This window comes from Macaca mulatta, chromosome 8 (assembly GCF_049350105.2).
Source record: "Macaca mulatta isolate MMU2019108-1 chromosome 8, T2T-MMU8v2.0, whole genome shotgun sequence".
NCBI classification, from domain to species: Eukaryota; Metazoa; Chordata; class Mammalia; order Primates; family Cercopithecidae; genus Macaca; species Macaca mulatta.
This window is the reverse complement of record NC_133413.1, coordinates 35,262,370-35,278,522: the sequence shown is the minus strand read 5'-3', so window position 1 is coordinate 35,278,522 and position 16,153 is coordinate 35,262,370. Positions and strand designations below refer to the sequence as shown.

The 16,153-nt window shown below is 44.5% G+C and overlaps 1 protein-coding gene and 1 pseudogene across 4 annotated transcripts in view; both read left to right on the top strand.

Moving 5' to 3' along the window:
• Positions 1–16,153, top strand: part of FUT10 (fucosyltransferase 10) — a 114,670-nt gene that overhangs the window by 35,669 nt on the left and 62,848 nt on the right. The window lies entirely within an intron of this gene.
• LOC114680224 (RNA-binding protein 4 pseudogene) lies at positions 2,977–3,568 on the top strand (annotated as a pseudogene).

The window sequence follows — 16,153 nt, the reverse complement described above, 5'->3', positions numbered from 1 at the left end:
GGCCTTGAATTCCTGACCTTGTGATCTACACACCTTGGCCTCCCAAAGTGCTGGGATTACAGGCATAAGCCACCGCGCCTGGCCGAAGTTTGGATATATTCTAAGTGCCTTGGGAAAAATATCAGGAGGTTTTAAGCAGGGGTAATATGATCTGATTTTTATTTTGTTTGATTCTGATTTATGCTTTTAAAAGATCCCTCTGACTTCTCCACAGAGAACTGATTAGAATAGGAACATGGAAACAACGCACAGTTTCTTTCTTTCTTTCTTTCTTTTTTTTTTGAGACTAAGTCTCACTCTCTTGTCTGTTGTTCAGGCTGGAATGCGGTGGCGTGATCTCAGCTCGCTGCAACCTCCGCCTCCCGGGAGTGATTCTCAAGTGATTCTCCTGCCTCAGCCTCTCGAGTAGCTGGCATTACAGGCACACACCACCATGCCCAGCTAATTTTTTGTATTTTTAGTAGAGATGGGGCTTCAACATGTTGGCCACGCTAGTCTTGAATTCCTGACCTGAAGTGATCTACCCGCCTTGGCCTCCCAAAGTGGTGGGATTACAGGTGTGAGCCACTGTGCCCAGCTGCAAAACACAGTTTCTATTCAATAAGTGGAAATGATGGTGTCCTGGATTAGGGTGAGATGCAGAGGAGAAGAAAGTGGTAGCTTTGAGATGTGATTTGAAGATAGATACTATGTCTTTTTTGTGGGTGCTATGGTTTGGCTATGTCTCCACCCAAATCTCATCTTGAATTGTAGCTCCCATAATTCCCACATGTTGTGGAAAAGACCCAGTGGGAGATAATTGAATCATGGGAGCAGTTTCCCCCAGACTGTTCTTATGATAGTGAATAAATCTCACAAGGTCTGATGATTTTATAAGGGCTCTCATTCTCTCCTGTCTGCTTCCCGTTTTGCATGGCTCTCATTCACCCCTTTCACTTGGCTCTCATTCTCTTGCCTGCCACCATGTAAGATGTGCCTTTCGCCTTCCACCATGATTGTGAGGCCTCCCCAGTCATGTGGAACTGTAAGTCTATTAAACCTCTTTTTCTTTGTAAATTACCCAGTCTCGAGTTTGTCTTTACCAGCAGTGTGAAAACGGACTAGTACAGTGTCGGAGAGGAACAGGGTCTTGCTCTGTTGTCCAGTTTGGAGTGCAATGGTGCAAACAATGCTCACTGCAGTTTCAACCTCCTGTGCTCAAGCAGTCCTCCTGCCTCAGCCTCCTGAGTGGTGCATTCCTGGGACTACTGGCATGCGCCACCACACCTGGCTAATTTTTAAATTTTTTTGTAGAGACAGGATCTCCCTATGTTGCCCAGGCTGGTCTTAAACTTCTGGGCTCAAACGATCCTCCTACCTTGGCCTCCTACAGTACTGGGATTACAGGCATGAGCCACTGCATCTGGCCAGACTATGTCTTGCTGATGACTTAATGGTATCTGTTTTCATAAATACAGGTATATATATATATACACACACACACACACACACATATGTGTATATATGTATATATACACTTTATATATATGTGTGTATATGTATATATACAGAGAATTAACTGTGCTTATTTATTTAACCCCTTGACTTTTCAGATGCTTTGTTGAACCTCATGTTATCAATTTAATGCAACTGTGATGCATAAAAAACATAAATGCAATTATTAATTTCCTTCCTGACGGGTATAAAAACGTCAGTAAATTATTGATCACAAAATATTTTGCTTCCATAGGCATATAAATATTTAATCTTTAAGGTAATTGATATCTACATATTTTACCTTCCTGAGTACAAGTGTCTAAATTTGACATCAAATCATTGATAACTATATATTTCGGTTGCATGGAGGGCCTGTGAAAAAATTTAAGTATGCAACTGGTAGGCAGTCATATAATTCACAGCCCAAAACTTTATGTCTAAAAATGTAAATACAAATTTCTTACACTCTTTTTTTTTTTTTTTTTTTTAAGATGGAGTCTCACTCTGTCACCCAGGCTAGTGATAGTGCCACCCAGTGGCACAATCTTGGCTTACTGCAACCTCTCCCTCCCCAGTTCAAGCGATTCTCTTGCCTCAGCCTCCCAGGTAGCTGGGACTACAGGCATGCGCCACAATGTCCAGCTAATTTTTGTGTTTTTAATAGAGACAGGGTTTCACACTGTTGGCCAGGCTGGTCTCGAACTCCTGACTCCACGTGATCTGCCTGCCTTAGCCTCCTACAGTGCTGGGATTACAGGTGTGAGCCACCATGTCCTGCCTTCAGACTCCTTTTTTAACTGATGAAGCCATTTAATTAGTAAATCTAGAAGAAAAACATCCAGAGGCATTTATAAGGTTTTTTTCCCCCTCCAGTAAAAGTGTCTTGAAAGCTGGCAGTATGCTTTTGTGTTTTTATTTTTATTAATTTTTTTTTTTAAATTTTAACTGAACCTCTGCTATGTGACTGATGCTTCAGTTTCCTCTGTCTTAGCTAGGGGAGTTCGAGCTCCATTATGGGTACAGTGCTAGGGAAGCAAGAGTGAGGGGGAAAGGGAAGTGATGCTGGAAAGGAAGAGAAAGGATGTAATGCACTCGCATGTTCGTCATAGCACTGTTCACAAGAGCAAAGACATGGAATCAATCCAGGTGCCCATCAATGGCAGATTGGATAAAGAAAATCTTCATATACACCATGGAATACTACACAGCCAGAAAAAATAACAAAATCATGTCCTCTGCAGCAACATGAATGCAGCTGTAGCTGGAGGCCATTATCCTAAGTGAATCAGAATTAATGTAGGAGCAGATACCACATGTTCTCTCTTAGAAGTGGGAACTCTTAACATTGGGTAGGCAGGGACATAAAGATGGCAGCAATAGACACTGGGGACTATTAGAGGGGAGAAGGAGGGAGGGGGGAAAGGTTGAAAAGCTGTTGGGTACTACCACGTTCAGTACCTGGGTAACGAGATCATTCATACCGTAAACTTCAGCATCATGCACATGGACCTCCTGATTCTAAAATAAAAGTTGAAGAAAATTGGCCGCCATTTCAGCGTTTAGTCAGAAGCATCTGCGCCTCGAGGAGGAGGCCCTGCTGATTTCTGTGCTGGCTGCTGTCAGGATGGTGAAGCTGTTCGTCAGAAACCTGCCCCGGGAGGCGACAGAGCGGGAGATTCGCTCACTCTTCGAGCAGTATGGGAAGGTGCTGGAATGTAGCATCATTAAGAATTAGGCTTTGTGCACATAAAAGATAAAACTGCAGAGGAAGATGCCAAAACTGCAGAGGAAGATGCTTGTAATGCACCATTACAAGCTTCATGGGGTAAAGATCAACATGGAAGCCAGCAAGAATAAGAGCAAAACCTCAACCAAGTTGCATGTGGGCAGAGGATTCAGTGGCGGCCATCAGGGGTCTTGATAACACAGAGTTTCACGGTGGGATGTGTGTGGGTTGAAATTCTGAGCTGTGATCGTGCATGAGAATACATACCCTTGGTGGTACCCAGTCTCCGAGACGTTCTCGGCTCGGTGCGTTCAGTCCCTCAGGAACCGTGGACCTTAATTTACCTTGCTAAGTTGAGACCTGCTCTTCCTTTCCTTTCCTCTTCTGCCCATTTTCCTGTTCTTCTGTCCTTCAATACTTCTGTAGCTTCCCATTCATGTTCTATTCTCCCAGCAGGCCTCAGAAACTGTGGTGGGGGCCGTGCTGTCTCCTCCCTGCCTCCTGTGGCTGTTGGATTTGGGAATGACCCTGGCGAGGGTCTCACTGCCCCCTGGGTCTTTTTTTGGTCCAAAGGCTAGATCTATAGAGTTGGATCACTTTTTTTCTTTACGGTGAAATAAATGGTTTTTCAACTTAAAAAAAAATTGAAAAAAATTATATAAAAACAAAATTAGGCCAGGTATGGTGACTTAGGTCTGTAATCCCAGCTCTTTGGGAGGCTGAGGCAGGTAGATCACTGGAGGTCAGGAGTACGAGAACAGCCTGGCCAGCATGGTGCAACCCCATCTCTACTAAAAATACCAAAATTGTCCTGGAGTGGTGGTGCACGCCTGTAATCCCAGCTACTCTGGAGGCTGAGGCAGGAGGATCACATGAACCGGGAGGTGGAGGTTGCAGTGAGCGGAGATCACAACACTGCACTCTAGCCTGGGTGACAGAGTAAGACTCCATCTCAAAAAAAAAAAAAAAAAAAAAAGAAAAAAAAAAAGAAAATTGGCCGGGCGCCGTGGCTCACGCCTGTAATCCCAGCCCTTTGGGAGGCCGAGGTGGGCAGATCATGAGGTCAGGAGTTCGAGACCAGTCTGGCCAATATCGTGAAACCCTGTCTCTGCTAAAGATACAAAAATTAATCAGATGTGGTGGTGCATGCCTGTAGTCCCCGTTACTCGGGAGGCTGAGGCAGAAGAATCAGTTGAACCTGGGAGGTGGAGGTTGCAGTGAGCTGAGACCGCGCCACTGCCCTCCAGCCTGGGTGACAGAGCGAGACTCCATCTAAAAAAAAAAAAAAAAAATTAAAAACTAAATAAAATTAAGCAAGATATGAATAAATTATGAGCAAAATATTAAAAGTAAAGAGCATGTAGATGGCAGTTTCACCAGGAAGCATAGTCGTGAGAAGTCTCTGGAAAGGAAACATGTCTTGGATAGGGAGGAATGAATAAGAAAATATTTTTCAGTTCCTCCCTGTCTCCTTCCTGTTTGTGATTGATCAAAGGTTTCCCCAGCACTCTGGGTCATGTTAGTTTGTTTCTTGGACAGCCGCTGGGAAAACTAGAGCCAGTGACAGTGTCTGCAGCACTAGCCAGCGAGCCAGTGCACCTGCGTGTGTGCCCAGCCAGCCTCTTGTTATCTGGTGGCAGTGGCAGGGAAGACCCCAGGAGGCGGCAAGGCCCTGTTAGGTGATGTGGGAGCCCCCAGGTAGTGAGGAGCTGCCCTGCAGTGGCTTTAGCAGGAGTGGAGGTGCACATCAGTGAGCCTTGCTCTGGGGAGGGTTGGAACCTCCTTTCTGGGGCCATAGCTGATTCCAGGTGGTCCTCCTGGAATCATCAGCAGCACTGCACCGAAAGCCAAGGTCTAGTGCCCTGCGCAGGAGCTCTCTCCAGTTCTACAGGAGGCCACGAGTGATCATGGGAAGGGGAAAAAGGAATCAAGTAGCTTTTATGCTTACTTGGTTTGTTTTTAAAGAACCCACGGAGCTGCGTTAAACTCTAGGTCCTAAGTAGCAGGGTCATGAAAGAGGAATCAGTGGCCTTCCCATTAGCTGGCCTTTCCATCATGCCGTCTGGGACTTCCTTTCTCCTCCACACGTTGGGAATATGGCAGTAGGAGGGGTGTCTTGGTGAGGGATGGAGAGAAAACAAAGCTAGGAAGAGCAAAGACAAGATGAATAAGAGAATCAGATTCAAGAGGGTCCTATAAGTAAAATGCTTAATGTGGACCTGCTGCAGGGAAACTTCTGTTTTTTTTTTGTTTTTGAGATGGAGTCTTGCTCTGTTGCCCAGGCTGGAGTGCAGTGGTGTGATCTTGGCTCACTGCAACCTCTGCCTCCCAGATTCAAGTCATTCTCCTGCCTCAGCCTCCCGAGTAGCTGGGATTACAGGCATGTGCCACCACACTCAGCTAAGTTTTGTTATTTTTAGTAGAGATGGGGTTTCACCATGTTGGCCAGGCTGGTCTCAATCTTCTGACCTCATGATGTGCCTGCCTCGGCCTCCAAAAGTGCTAGGATTACAGGCATGAGCTACCGCGCCTGGCTTTTTATTTTATTTATTTATTTATTTATTTATTTATTTATTTATTTATTTATTTATTTTTTGAGACAGTGTCTTGCTCTGTTGCCCAGGCTAGAGTGCAGTGACACAATCTCAGCTCAGTGCAGCCTAGACCTCCTAGGCCCAAGTGATCCTCCCACTTCATTCTCCTGAGTATCTGGTACCACAGATACATACCACCATGCCTCGTTAATTTTTCAAATTTAGTTTTTTTTTTTTGGAGACTGAATCTTGCTCTGTCACCCAAGCTGGAGTACAGTGGTGTTATCTTGGCTCACTGCAATCTTCGCCTCCTGGGTTCAAGTGATTCTCCTGCCTCAGCCTCCCGAGTAGCTGGGATTATAGACACCGCCACCACGCCCGGCTAGTTTTTGTATTTTTAGTAGAGATGGGGTTTCACCATGTTGGCCAGGCTGGTCTTAAACTCCTGACCTCAGGTAATCCACCTGCCTCATCCTGCCAAAGTGCTGGGATAACAGGTGTGAGCCACTGCACCCAGCCTCAAATTTAGTTTTCGTAAAGATAAAGTCTTCCTATGTTGCCCAGACTCTGCAGGGCTATTTTTGAAAAGAATGATTAATGAATAATTTTTTTTTTTTTTTGAGACTGATCCTCACTCCGTTGCCCAGGCTGAAGTGCAGTGTTGTGATCTCGGCTCACTGCAACTTCTGCCTCCTGCGTTCAAGTGGTTCTCCTGCCTCAGCCTCCTGAGTAGCTGGGATTATAGGTGTGTGCCACCACGCCCGGTTACTTTTTGTATTTTTGGTAGAGATGGGGTTTTGCCATGTTGGTCAGGCTGGTCTCGAACTCCTGACCTCAGGTGTTCTACTTGCCTCGGCCTCCCAAAGTGTGGTATTACAGGTGTGAGTCACTGTGCCTGGCCTCAATGAATGATTTTAAGTACTTCTTTATGCTACAAGGAAATTTATCAAAATTTAAAGGAGCAGTGCAAATGTCCTTTGAAGAGCTTACTTAGACCTTGATTATTTTGTTTATCCTGAAAATTCTTTTATAATAAAAAATGCATGTGGAATTAGTTAAAATATTTTAATAGCTTTTTGATAGCTAAATATTTCTATTTGGTTGCACATTTTAATGTATTCTAGCACTATAATGTTTAGTATATTCAGGCCTTTATATATAAAGCAGCATATTTGGGATTTCCGTATAGCAGGCACTCTGATGTGGAAAGAGCATTGATTTGGAAGTCAGAATATCTAGGTTTGAGATCCAGCTCTAATACTAGTCATGTAACTGTGAACAATTCACATAACCAATCTAGCATTCCCAAATCTAAATGTACATGTGAATCACCTGGAAAAATTAAGAGACAGCATTTTGTTTCCTACCCGTACCAATAGGAATGAGGCCTGGGAACTTGTGTTGTTTTTTATTTTTACTTTATATTTTACTTTTTTTTTTTTTTTGAGGCGGAGTCTCACTGTTGTTGCCCAGGTTGGAATATAGTGGCGTGATCTTGGCTCACTGGAACCTCCACCTCCCAGGTTCAAGCAATTCTTCTGCCTCAGCCTCCCGAGTAGCTGGGATTACACGTGCCCACCACGCCTGGCTAATTTTTAGTAGAGATGGGGTTTCACCATGTTAACCAGGCTGGTCTCGAACTCCAGACCTCATGTGATCTGCCTACCTCGGCCTCCCAAAGTGCTGGGATTACAGGCGTGAGCCACCGTGCCTGGCTGTATTTTACTTTTTAAATAGAGACAGCGTCTTACTATGTTGCTCAGGCTGGTCTCAAACTCCTGGGCTCAAGATATCTGTCCACTGCAGCCTCCAAAGTGCTAGGATTATAGGTGTGAGCCACTGTGCCAGGTCCCAAAATCTGTGCTCTTTATGAAGCTTCCCAGGAGATAATGGTGTGGTCCCTCAGAGGGAATGTGTTGGGGACAGCTCCTAGAAGATCTCTTAGGTGGTTTCCACTGCTAAGATTTATGACTAAATATAAAATCTCTAAGCTTCATCATGGGAATTTGTAGATGTATCTTTGGTTTTATCTTTTGTTATTGCTCCTATATGCCTATTATTTATTTGGTGTTAGCTTTGATTGGTAAAAAAAAAAAAAAAATCCAATTACAGCATTATGCCTTTGGAAATATATAATCCTCTTTAATACATCAGCCCTGTAACAAAAGTTTCCAGGAATGTTTTGTGTTGAAATTGGAAAATTGTTTGTAATCAAGAATGTGAATTTTGATGATTCCTTCAAAGGAATTATGCAATTAGGGTATTCTTTTTTTTTTTTTTTTTAAACAGAGTCTTGCTCTGTTGCCCAGGCTAGAGTGCAGGGACTCAGTCTCAGCTCACTGCAACCTCCACCTCCCAGGTTCAAGCGATTCTTGTGCCTCAACCTCTCACATGACTGGGACTACAGGCACTTGTGCCACTGTGCCTGGCTAATTTTTGTATTTTTTGGTAGACACTGGGTCTCACCATATTGGCCAGGCTGGTCTTGAACTCCTGGCCTCAAGTGATCTGCCTGCCTTGGCCCCCCAAAGTGCTGGGATTACAGGTGTGAGCCACCGTGCCTGGCCACCTAGGGTACACTTTTAGCCACATGGGCATGATTAGTCTTTGAGGAGCACTTAATTATTGGACTAATATGGCATCTGGTGATATCTGAGAGTGTGAAAGCGATTGGTCTCTGCTTTGAATGAGGTACTTAGCTGATGCTGAGCAAAAGCATGGATCCAGTAGGGGTGACTTTGAAATCCTTCTCTACTATCTCCACCCAGGCCCACACAGACCCAGAATGCACACTTTCCAAGGGTAAGTGTGCATGTTGCCATAAAACCGTAAAACTCTTGAGGCTGATGGGGCTCTGGGGTCATCTGAGTTAGTTGTCTGCCACACAGTATACAAGTAGTCCTAGTTTTCTTTAAAACGATGTCATTGGCAGGGTATGGTAGCTCACTCCTGTAATCCCAGCAGTTTGGGAGGCTGAGGCGACAGATCACCTGAGGTCAGGAGTTCGAGACCAGCCTGACCAACGTGGAGAAATCCCGTCTCTACTAAAAATACAAAATTAGCCAAGTGTGGTGGTGCATGCCTGTAATCCCAGCTACTCAGGAGGCTAAGGCAGGAGAATTGCTTGAACCCAGGAGGCGGAGGTTGCGGTGAGCCGAGATCCTGCCATTGCATTCCAGCCTGGGCAATAAGAACAAAACTCTGTCTCAAAAGAAAAAAAAATAAATGAAATGATGTCTTTAAATTTCTTCTGTGAGCAATAACTGTAAAACTCCTGGTTTTTCTCAAGTCTTTGACACGTGATTGGCTTGGGTGGTCCATATTCCCTTTTTTCTCAAGGTAACTAAACACTAGTTTTTATTTTCATACATGATGTTCAGCAGTTTGCAACCTTCCTAGTCAAATTGTCCCATAGTTTGAAGCAAAGGGAAACGATCACACTCTAAATTCCCAGGTTTCCTACTTTCAGCCTCTAAATTTGGTTTTCCAAGCACCCCTGGTTAAGTTACCAAAAGATTGAGAGGAGTTGAAGGCACAAAGATGAAAGGACCATTTTTGATTTTTTTTTTTTGGGGGCAAACAAGTTACTTTGGCTTTTGCTCATCCTGTAACATTGATCTCCCTAGCCAGTGCTCTGTCTTCCAAGGGTAATAATGACATTTGGTGCCAGGACACCATTATGCTCATACAAGTCATAGATTTTCTCAGTCACAGCCTGGGTGTGAAATGGGGGTTGGTAATGGCGTTGGTGGAGTAGAGGGTGATGAGTTTTGGCACATGGGAAAGTTTGCTAGGCTTATGTATAAACTGGAACCTTTTTTTTTCTTTTTTTTTTGAGACAGAGTCACTCTGTCATCCAGGCTAGGGTGCAGTGGTGCAATCCCGGCTCACTGCAACCTCTGTCTCCTGGGTTCAAGTGATTCTTTTGCTTCACTCTCCTGAGTAGCTGGGATTACAGGTGCCCACCACCATGCTCAGCGAATTTTTGTATTTTTAGTAGGGATAGGGTTTCACCACCTTGGCCAGGCTGGCCTCGAGCTCCTGGCCTCAAGTGATCCGCCTGTCTCGGCTTCCCAAAGTGCTGGGATTACAGGCATGAATCACCCTGCCCGGCCCATTATTATTATTATTTTTTTCATTTTAGTTAAGATCAAGTGTTTCTCCTCGTCATTGGTTGCATACACCCATACCTCCTGTACCTTTTCTTGCTCAGCTTTTTGTCACTGTCTCTTCCTCCCTTTCCTCCATCTGCCCTCCCCCTCAATTGCTTCATGCATCTGCCATGAATTATAGAAAGTACATATCTTCTTTGTAACGCCCCACATGCTCTATTTTATACTGTATTATTCCTTGGAAGAAAGAAGCCAAAGTTGATTTACATTAGTCAAACAAAGATTACATACTCAGTTTGACAGAAACAACTTCTGTCTTTATGAACAATGGCAGATCTAATTTTATACATTTCCATACTTTGCAGAGATAATAGTGACTTCTTTGGCAGGGAGAGGGGTGATGTGAGGCATGTCATAACTAAACTCTCTACCCTGAATTGCTTGAAAAACTGGAGTAATGGAAAGACCTTGGGTCCGAGAGTACTGCAATAAATATTGGGCTGAATTCATCACCACATGTTAGATCTCTGACATTGGCATCATTACTTAATATCTTTAAGCTTCTCTTCTTATTTGTAAAATGAAAATATAAAACCATTTTCTTTAGGGTTTTTGTAAGGTTCGAGTATAATTCATGTAGAGTACACAACATATTGCCTGGGGCAGGGTGGATGCCCAGTAAGTTGTATTCTGTGACTTAGCATCATACGTTTGTTCAGATGAACTACTGTACAAAGTTAAAGAGCAGTGGCAATAGGATTATAATATTGTCTTAGCCTGTTTTGTGCTACTGTAACAGAATACTGGAGACTGGGTAATTACTATGCAACAGAAATTTATTGGCTCATGGTTCTGGGGGCTGGGAAGTCTAAGATGGAAGGGGTCATCACTTGGCGAGGTCCTTCTTGCTGTGTCATCCCATGGTGGAAGATGCCAAAAAGAGTGAGAGAGCAAGAAGTTGGACTCATAGCCTCAAGCCCTTTTATCATCGGCATTAATCCATTCAGAGGGTGGAGCCCTCATGATCTAACCACCTCCCATTAGGCCACACCCCCCAACACTGTTGTGTTGGGGATTAAGTTTCCAACACATGCTTTTTGGGAGACACATTCAAACCACAGCAAATGTATTTAAAAGCTGTACTAATCAAGATGGTTTTGTGGGGGAAAAAGCTTTTCTTCTTCTTCTCTTGAATGGGTTACCATCTCCCTTGTTAGTCTAAAGCATCCATCTGTTTTGGGGAGAATAGGACTATTGCAGGAGAAAAGTTTGACATTCATATTCAGTTTTGACATTCATAATAGGGTCTTTCCTATAAAATAATAAGAGTCTAAAGTCAGACTATTCTCTTGAAGGGATTTAAAAAATTTCTTTAGCTCCTCCTTTAACATAATAAGAATGAAGACTGGAACACTCAGTGCTTAGATTTCTCCTGTTGAGAGCGTGTTGCTTCCAGTGGTGACAGCTTGGTCAGGAGCCTTGACACTCCATGGTTGAAGGAAGGGGAGACAGCCTTATGTCTTTTAGTCTTAGGTGTTGGGAAGAGAAGCAGGAGAGAGGAGATGAGGAAGGTCAGTTTTTTTTTTTTTTCTTTTTTCCTTTTGAGACGGAGTCTCGCTCTGTCACCAGGCTGGAGTGTAGTGGCGAGATCTCGGCTCACTGCAACCTCTGCCTCCCGGGTTCAAGTGATTCTCCTGCCTCAGCCTCCCAAGTAGCTGGGACTACAGGCATGCACTACCACACATGGCTAATTTTTATATTTTTTAGTTGAGATGGGGTTTCACCATGTTGGTCAGGATGGTCTTGATTTCTTGACCTTGTGACCTGCCCACCTTGGCCTCCCAAAGCGCTGGGATTATAGGCGTGAGCCATCACGCCAGGCCGAGATCAGTCTTTATATTTGCTCTTGCCAACCCCAAATCTTGCTTTGGGGATAACTTTTGAAGACAAGATTTTAGAAATGTTGTGTTAAGTTGAGGAAACCATAAAGACAACAGGTTTTGAGATAAACTAGTTATTTTGATAGATTGGCTGGGCAGGCGGTGGGCTTGTGGTCTGCTTTCCAATCTTTTGGTTTTTAAAAATTTTTTTCTTTGTAATTACTGGTTATAGCAAGATAATTATTTTCTTTTTTTGAGACAGAGTTTCGTTCTTGTTGCCCAGGCTGGAATGCAATGGCGCGATCTTGGCTCACTGCAACCTCTGCCTCCTGGGTTCAAGTGATTCTCCGGCCTTAGCCTCCCAAGTAGCTGGGATTACAGGCATGTGCCACCATGCCCAGCTAATTTTGTATTTTTAGTAGAGACACGGTTTCTCCATGTTGGTAGGCTGGTCTTGAACTCCCTACCTCAGGTGATCTGCCCACCTTGGCCTCTCAAAATGCTGAGATTACAGGCGTGAGCCACCACACCTGGGCCTTTTTTGTTTTTGTTTTTAAGAGACAAGGTGTCCTACGTTACCCAGGCTGTTCTTGATCCTCCCATCTCAGCCCTTCAAGTAGCTGGGATGGCAGGTGTGTGCCACCATGTCTGGCTGCTCACCAAGCCCCTTTGTTCCCACATTAGATGTTCTGCTTAAAGTGAAGTTATAAAATGAGCACCTGGGCCAAAGCCTGGGCAGACTGTGTGGCAGCGATTCCTCTGCAGGGGGCTGTATGCTTGTTTGCTCAGGACAGCCCGGCTTTCACCTGCTGTCGTACGCTTCTCTGCAGTTGGTACCCTCTGTCACTGATACTTTCTGTAATAACCATATAATTTATGGTACAACTAGCACACTTGTACAGTTGTACCATACCATACAGTTGTACCAACTTGTCTCAGTTATACCATAAATTATGTGGTTATTCCAGAGAAGGTACCCTTGTGAGCCCTGAGTGGGGCTGAGTCCTCAGTGGAACATCCCCCAGGCCCTGAGACGGTCCCTAGGGGCCAGATCACAAGGACGCCAGGTGCCGACTTCAGCATTCTGAGGTCGGAGAAATCAGAGGACAGACATTACATGGCTTCTAGGCCCTCCTTTCCCCTGGCAAATGTAGTCATGGAAGAAGGCTGGGGAGGGAGGTAGGACCTGGGAAATCTAAAAGGCAGCCATTTTTACTTAGAGTGAATGTTACCTGAGATCAGTTTTAAGGTTTTGCCTTAGATCGGATTGAATCTGTTGTTTTACTTTTGTATGCCCAGTGGATGGGGACTCATGAGAATAACTGGATTAGTTACAGAGAAGATATACTTCACTTCCTCTGCAACACTGAGTGCTAGGTGAGCAAATTTTGCAGCCTTGTCAATGAACAATTACTTTTTCCTACAGCTTCTTTGTGTCTTCACTGTGCTGTCATTCCTAAAGTCTCTCCAGCTATTTAGACAAGATCACTGTGAGCCTCATAGCTTATGGTCAACACTTTTCTAAAAATATTTAACATCAAAATGAAGTAGAGACAGTCCTCATTTTTCACTACTTCACATTTTCCTACTCATTCAATACTGACCACGAGATAGGTAATACTTCATATACAGGTAGAGTCTACTTTATATCTGTAATCCCCTTAAGAAGTGATCTTCAGGCCAGGCATGGTGTCTCACGCCTGTAATCCCAGCACTTTCGGAGGCTGAGGCGAGTGGATCACATCAGGCCAGGAGTTCGAGACAAGCCTGGCCAACATGGTGAAACTCCATCTCTACTAAAAATACAAAAAATTAGCTGGGCGTGGTGCCTGGTGCCTGTAATCCCAGTTACTAAGGAGGCTGAGGCAGGAGAATTGCTTGAACCCGGGAGGCAGTGGCTGCAGTTGCCCAGCCTGGGCAACAAGAGTGAAACTCTGTCTCAAAAAAAAAAAAAAAAAAAAAGCTCTTCAGGGACACATTGTATCTAAAGTTGGGGCATGTTTACCGAGAGTGGTGTTTTAAAACAAGCTTTAAATTGAGGTATAACATTTATAAATTTCACTGATCTTAAACATGTGGCCTGATGAACGTCTGGATAGTGTTTTTAATTAAATTAAATTAATTAATTGATTGATTTTTGAGACAGAGTCTCACTCTGTTGCCAAGGCTGGAGTGCAGTGGTGCAATCACGGCTCACTGCAGCTTCAAGTTCCTGAGCTCTGATGATCCTCTCACCTCAGTCTCCTGAGTAGTTTAAGACTACAGGAGTAGGCCGGGCTCGGTGGCTCATACCTGTAATCCCAGCACTTTGGGAGGCCTAGGCAGGTGGATCATCTGAGGTCGGGAGTTCAAGACCAGCCTGACCAACATGGAGAAACCCCATCTCTACTAAAAATACAAAATTAGCTGGGCATGGTGGCATAATCCCAGCTACTCGGGAGGTTGAGGCAGGAGAATTGCTTGAACCCGGGAGGCAGAGGTTGCAGTGAGCCAAGATTGTGCCATTGCACTCCAGCCTGGGCAACAAGAGCGAAACTCCGTCTAAAAAAAAAAAAAAACTATAGGAGTGCACCATCATGCCCGGCGGCTATATATTTTTATTTATTTTTATTTTTATTTTTTATTTTTATTTTTTTAGCAGATAGGGTCTCATTTTGTTGCCCAGGCTGGTCTTGAACTCCTGGCCTCAAGTGATCCTCTTGCTGTGGCATCCCAAAGTGCTAGGATTATAGATGTGAGTCACCGCCAGCTGAGATAGTATATATTTTTTAAACAACCTCCTTTTTGTCTTTGACATCGGAATGAGTTAGGACAGTCTCTGCTACTCCCTTGCCTGTTTACCTGCTCATAGGAACCTAGAATGTGAGGGATCAAGTCAGAACTCACAAACTTGAACTTAACTTCATGTAATCCAATAAGGTGAATTTTATGGGCTCTCTAAAATATCACATTCTGTGAATGGAGCGGGGGGTCTGATTCTGGGCCCCAGCATCAGGGGCTGCCCATGATCCCAGCTTCTTCTCTTCTTCTTTTACCGACTTCAGCCAGCTTAAGCTCCCCTGAATGGAGGGAGCCAGGTCATCAGTTTCCGTTGGAGGGATGAAGGTCATGTAAGCAAACCTATGTAGACAAATCTCTCCCTTAAACAGAAGAACAACCTCCTATTTATCTTCTCACCTCCTCCATCATTCCTACTGTAGAACCTCACTTCCCTGAGAACTATATCATAGCATCTCTGTCTTCTCACTCCACTTCTTTTCTGTTTTTTTTTTTTTTTTGGTGAGACAGGGTCTTAGTCTGTTGCCAGGCTGGAGTGCTGTGGTGCAATCATGGCTCACTGAAGCCTCCCAAGCCCAAGCCTCCCAGGTCCAGGGCTCAAGTGATCCTCCTGCCTTAGCCTCCCAAATGGCTGCCACTGCAGGCACATGCCACCATGCCTGGCTAATTTTTTATTTTTAAATTTTTTATAGCGATGGGGTCTCGATATGTTGCCCAGACTGGTCTTGAACTCCTGCCGTCAACTGATTCTTCTGCCTCGGCATCCCAAAATGCTGGGATGACAGGCGTGAGCCACTGTGCCTGACTCTCTTGCAATTTCTTACTTCTCAACTCTCGACTCGGGCTCTGGGCCATTCCTCCACTGAAAGAGCTCTGGGTGAATTATCAACCACCTCCCTGTTGCCAAATCCTCCATATTGCTAAATAAAATGCAGGTAATTTTTAGTTCTCATCCTATTTGACTTCTTAGCAATACTTGATATCATTAACTATGCCTTTCTTCTTGAAATATCTTTGCTTCTGTAACCCAGCATTTCTGTTTTTCTTCATCATTTGCCCTTGCAAGGCCACTCTGTCTTGCTGGCCTTTGGATGTGGCAATTCATCAAGACTCAATCCAAGGCATTTTATGGTTCTCACTTTAGACTCCTCCTGGACCGGTGGTTCACAATCCTTTTTTTTTTTTTTTTTTTTTTTTGAGATGGAGGCTCACCCTGTCGCCTAGGCTGGAGTGCAGTGGTGCCATCTCAGCTCACTGCAACGTCCGCCTCCCAGACTCAAGAGATCCTCCCGCCTCAGCCTCCAAAGTAGCCAGGACTAAAGATGGGTGCCGCCACACCCAGCTAATTTTCTTAGTTTTTGTATCGATGGGGTTTCACCATGTTGGCCAGGTGGGTCTCGAACTCCTGACCTCAGGTGAACCGCCTGCCTTGGCCTCCCAAAGTGCTGGGATTACAGGTGTGAGCCACTGCACCCAGCCTTTTTTTTTTGAGATAGGATCTCCATCTGTCACTAGACTGGAGTGCAGTGGCATGATCATGGCCCACTGCAGCCTCGACTTCCCAGGATCCAGCGATCTTACTTCAGCTTTCCAAGTAGCTGGGACCACAGGAGTGTGCCACCATGCCCTGCTAAGTTTTGTATTTTT